The sequence below is a fragment of the Colossoma macropomum genome, unplaced genomic scaffold (assembly GCF_904425465.1).
Source record: "Colossoma macropomum unplaced genomic scaffold, Colossoma_macropomum, whole genome shotgun sequence".
Taxonomy (NCBI): domain Eukaryota; kingdom Metazoa; phylum Chordata; class Actinopteri; order Characiformes; family Serrasalmidae; genus Colossoma; species Colossoma macropomum.
Genome location: NW_023494794.1, coordinates 11,843,127 through 11,848,718, shown reverse-complemented (window position 1 = coordinate 11,848,718; position 5,592 = coordinate 11,843,127).

Here is a 5,592-nt window from a genome sequence, read left to right as displayed (position 1 = left end):
TTTGGTAAGGTTGAACAACATTGCTGCAAATTCAGCAGTGGTGAATGATGACTACAAGAGCAGGCCTTCAGTTCAGGCCATAAATGTCAAAACCCACCTCTATAATAATGCTAACCTCTGCTAGCATCCCTATGAGAGTCCAGTAGTTTGCTAGACCTAAGCTTAGTGACAGTTCTAGATTAAATGCAGACATTTAAAGCTTCTACAGGACATTCCATATTATACTGGAAGTTTGTGCCAAAGATATTAGGATATATCTTGCCTTGTAACAGTTTCATAGTGACTCTTTCAGCAGAGGGTATTGAACAGAGCTGCTGCCGCTGCTTTCCATTTATAAAACCAGGGCGAAAAGAGTGCTGTAAATCCCTACTGAAGTGAAAGTACTGTTACTGTAGTCATAATTCACTCAAATACAATTAAGTACTAATAAAGAAAATAAAGAGTAAATAAGTTGTTTGCTCTTCAAGTAATTGAGTTACTTTTTTATATATTCGCAATCACAATCTAAATATGTTTCTGAGTTGGCTACATTACTGGAAATAATCAGTACAAATAAAACTAAAGCCAAATGTGATATTACATGAGAAAAAAAAAGAGTCTTGATATTCATCCCAGGATGCCAAGCTAGTGCATATTTACACACCTGTCTGTGCAGATAGAGAGACAGAGCGAGAGACAATGAAAGCAGGGTCAAGCTGCATTCTCTGATGAACTGACAGAGCAAAAAGTCTTGAGAGGCAAATGTAATTTGCTAATGTGTTTTTGAGTAGGTTACATTCCAGATGCTGCAATTTTTTTCTACAACCAAATCGAATGATGATCTGAATGTTACATGCACCAATATTAGACGCACTATAAAATGGTCATTCTGAAAAAAAAAAAACACTAAATGCGAACTGATTTTACTGCAGGTTATTTTATAATTGTTAGAGCAGCATAATCTTGCCTACATTGTGTAGCTATATTATCTATAAAAACACACAGCAGATAAGACTTGGTATCAGCTCATACTCAAGGTTAAAGATCAGGACATCCTTTATTAAATTCTAAAATGACACCTAAAATCCATGCTGAAAATTGAGCCACTTTGTGTCTGTTTTGTCCATATGAAGTGCACACATGATAAAAGAAATTCATATAAATTGGTAAACCCACTTATACCCCACCACCCACAGTCTGTTCAGATTTCTTTTTAGATCTGTCAGTCTTAAAGGTGCCATAGAATGCATTTATTCAGCACTTTTAATTCTGATGTCTGTTTAGAAGGTATGTGATTTTGGTCGGTACTAAAAAAGCCCAGATGTGGTTTTACACACCCATCTACAACCCTATGATTTGGCCATAGAATGAAACAAGGTGTTTTCTCCTTTTAGGTGCGTTCATGAATAGATGGATGGATGGATGAATGGATGGATGGATAGCCAGATAGAGAGATAGATAGATACTTCATTGATCCCGAAGGAAATTTAGCAGCCTGTAGCAGTCACACAACATAGGACAGTAATAATAATAAGGGTGAAATAATATAAAAGGAAGAATAAATTTTAAAAACCTATCGACAGGCATATATACAAATAGAAATATACAAAAATCTGGAATAAGATCTATAACCTGAGGCAGTGCAATACTGACTGTACAAGGAGTCGCAGGTAACAGAATATAATGACAATACTGAATAAATATGTGTATATATTGGTACTGAAATAAAGTCTCTAGGTGTGGAGTGTCCGGATGTGCAAGATGCGCGATAGGGGGTACAGAAAGTGCAATATGTACAGTAAGGTGTCCATATGTACAGATGGATAAAATAAACCTATGATTTAGTATGAGATAAACCTATGATTTAACATGAGATACAGATTCAGTCCTCATCTCTCCTATTCCCTCTTCTCTCTTCTCTTCCAGAGAATAGTCTGGTGAGCTCTGCTCTGATTTGCTCCACAATGACACAGAAGCAAAATGTTGAAATAGACACAGGAAGGAAAATTGAATGAATCTCTGTGTAAATAAGCTGCTATGCAGTTAACTATGCTAGTTACTTGGAGCTTGCTAGTAGCTAACGTTGCCTATACTAGCTACTTGCTTTTGATTTCAACAACAACACAAAGTAAATTTAAAGTTTAGTAAAGTAAAGTAGCAAAGTTCTAAACTTGCTATGGAAGATAACAGACAAAAAGTGGATAAAATCACATAGCATGGCTTACAGGTTCCACTTGGGGTTCTGAAGCTAACAAAGTGGAACCTCCCCTTTCTTCAGTCTCTTCAGTGTCAAACACTGAGTGAAACCTGCTCAATATTGTCCAAGGTTTGAGAAACTGTCTGAAGTGAATAATGCACTGCTAGGGGCTGTCTGAAGAACAAACTAACAACTTTGAATTAAAGTTGTCTAGGATCTTATTAATGACGTGGCAGCTGAAGCTGGCTTCTTATTTCCCAGCTTGTTTCGGAAATTTTCCATTCCACCTTTAATTGTGCTATGGTAAAATGATTAAAAAAAAACAGCTAGGAATGGTACTTTTCTGCCCATAGTCTGCCATTTTCTTGGTAGAAATCCTTGCAGGATTAGTATTTGAAGGAGGTTCATGGTATATCAGTTCTATGTACAAAGTACTCCTTATTTAACTACGCCAGTGTGAATAGAGGTTTTTCAACCTATGGCACCTTTAAAAAAGTAATAAAGTGAAAAACAAATCAGAGGGCAAAAGAATTTTTTCCAGTGTTATGGGCAGCCTATATTAAGGTAGATTTCCTGTTTTCCAGCATTAAATGGCTGTTAGCTTCCAAAACTGAGACAGAAGCATATTTTATATTGGTTAACCTTAACGCTATGGGTTGACACTTATGTTAACTAAAGTAGTTAGCTGCCAGGCCATTGCAACAAAACATATGTGACAGTTTTTAAGTTTAATAAATAGCCACTATGTTATTCTAAGTAGTAAGTAAGCAGTAACAAAGAAAAAAGAAATAGTAAAGTAACTCAGTACCTGTTTAGTTGGAATTAGCTTGGAGTCAGATAACTGTTTCTATGCTGCATCAGGGTGGAAGTTGAGTTGTGAAAAGTGAAGTGATTTCAACAGGTTTGGGAAGGCAGATGTGGCAGATGTACTTGTGTGTGCTGGTAACATTCTTTTCTTTCTTTCTCCACTAAACTTGACATCTCTGAACTCATCAGGGCTGGAGGGTTTTTTTGTAACTGGGAGCTGCTTTGTTTTGATTGGCTTTAGGGACTGAATCTTGTACATTTAACTGGGCTTTCTTCTACTTGCTTTACAAGCTGAAATGCACTACGATTTAATTCTACTCAAAAAAGGACCAGAGTCTATTTACCTGGGAAGTTTCACTGGATGCGTGTAACATTTGCCATGTATTTTATTAATGGTAATACTGATGAATGTTTACATTCATGCTAAGGAAGAATGATGTTTCCAAGCAAATTACATTGTGTGCCTGTTTAAACTTTTTTTTGTAGTTCTTCTGCAATAACTTCATTAGACTTGACTGCAGTCTTTGTCCTCTCTATACAGAGCTTTGCAGCCCCTCTGTGTTTGTTGTTTACTGAAATCATTGCCTTTTTGACCATTCTCTTGGTGTACTATGGGCCAAAAGTATGTGGACACGCCTCCTAATTATTGACTCTCTACTGATTATGTGGTGACTGGAACACCTGTCAGGTACCTAGAGGTTACACTGAACTGGGAAAATCTGCTTTTAGCTACAGTGCACCAGTAAGGTGGAATTCACTATAAGAGTCTTTAAAACTCGGCTCACTGGTGTCACTCAATAATTTTTCATCTCTAGCCACCTTCAGACAGCCTCTAACTGTTTTAGTTGAGATTTAATTTTTCCTTTCTCGTTTTTATTTAATTTTATTGTTATTTTCTTTTCAAAGCATTCATTTATTTATTTATTTGGTTGATTGATTGATTGTTAGTTTGTTTATTGACTGATTAAAATTCAATTCAATTACTGTTTATTTTATTTTATTGCTTTTTACAATCCTTATACCCTTATTTATCCTTTTATGTCGAAATTTATTAGGTGATTTTAACTACTGTATCTTGGTTTATTTATTTTTCTTGTTCCTATTCTTAATTAGTTCAAAATTGTTCTGTTCATTTCCTTTTCCACTTTTTTGTTTGATTTTGTCTGATTTTACTGTTAATTTGTTCATGTAGTTCTGTTAATTTTAGTTTTAACTAATTCAATTCCATTTTATTTTCAAACCTTTGCTTTATAAAAGCTTGGCTGCATTGAAAATGTATTTCTGAGTAAAAAAAGTTTGGTTCATTGATAGATTGATTGATTGAATTCAGGTGTTTCAGCTACACTCATTGCTATTGTGCATAACATCAAGTATTTAGCTCCGTAGACAAAGTGACTTTGAAGTGGTGCTGTCATAAGATGCCACCTTTGCCACAAATCTGTTCATTAAAACATCTGAGAATGTTACCTACTGAAATGCATAGTGCCAACAGTAAAGTTTGATGAAGGAGGGATGAAGGTCTGGGACTTAATTACATCCCTTAGTTCCAGTAAAGGGTAATGTTAATGCTACAGCATACAAAGATATTTTAGACAATACTATATTTTTAACTTTGTGGCAGCTGTTTGGGGAAGGCCCTCTCCTGTTTGAAACATGGTCAAAGGTGGTTTGATGAGTCAAAGGTGGTCAAAGGTGGTTTGACGTTGCTTCTGAGGTGGCAGATTGATGACAAGGGGGGCAGCCATGAGGATGTAGCGCTGGGTAATCCAGGTGTCCACCTTAAGGAACAGCATATACCCAGCAGGGACCTATGATCTCTCCTCCTGACCATAACCCTCACAGGCCACCAAATAAGCAGACCCCCTCTTCTGGGAGAATCCAGGAGGGCCTTGACAACAAATGCAGGTGCTCCATTCACTATAAAAGCAGGGAGTGGTGTGTCCTAAGGTACTGCATCCTGCAGGGTCTGGTCATCACAGGCCTGAGGAGAGAGACACAAAATGAGGGAGATATATGGAATTCTGAAGGGACAGTAATACAAGCTAGACATGAACTTTATGCATTTTAAGATCTTAAAGGGTCCAATGAAGGGTCCAACTCCCAGATTTCCACATTGCATCTCAAAAACTCATAGATGGCAGGGATCTCTCTTTCACTGGGTACTCATGGAAGGAGGGGAAGCTGGTTACACTGGAATGCACCATAGAGGAGTGCACCAAGGAGTTTAGGGCCCAATGGAGAAACCTTCTGTAGTCCCCCTGCTGGTCCCCACAACAACTATAGACTATAGACTATAGAGGTACCAGCAGAGTTCCTGGTTCAGTCTCACCACCTAGCAATTGGTACTTGGGATGATGCCCTGGCAAAAGACTGACTCTGACCCCCAAACTCAAGTGAAATCAGGTCAAGTCAAGGCTTATTTATATAGTGCTTTTTACAACAGGCATTGTCACAAAACAGCTTTACAGAAAAATCTGGGTCTAAGACCCCATGAGCCAGCCAATGGTGACAGTGGCAAGGAAAACTCCCTAAGAGCAAGAGGAAGAAACCTTGAGAGGAACCAAGGTTCAAAAGGGGAACATATCCTCCTCTGATTAACACCAGATAAC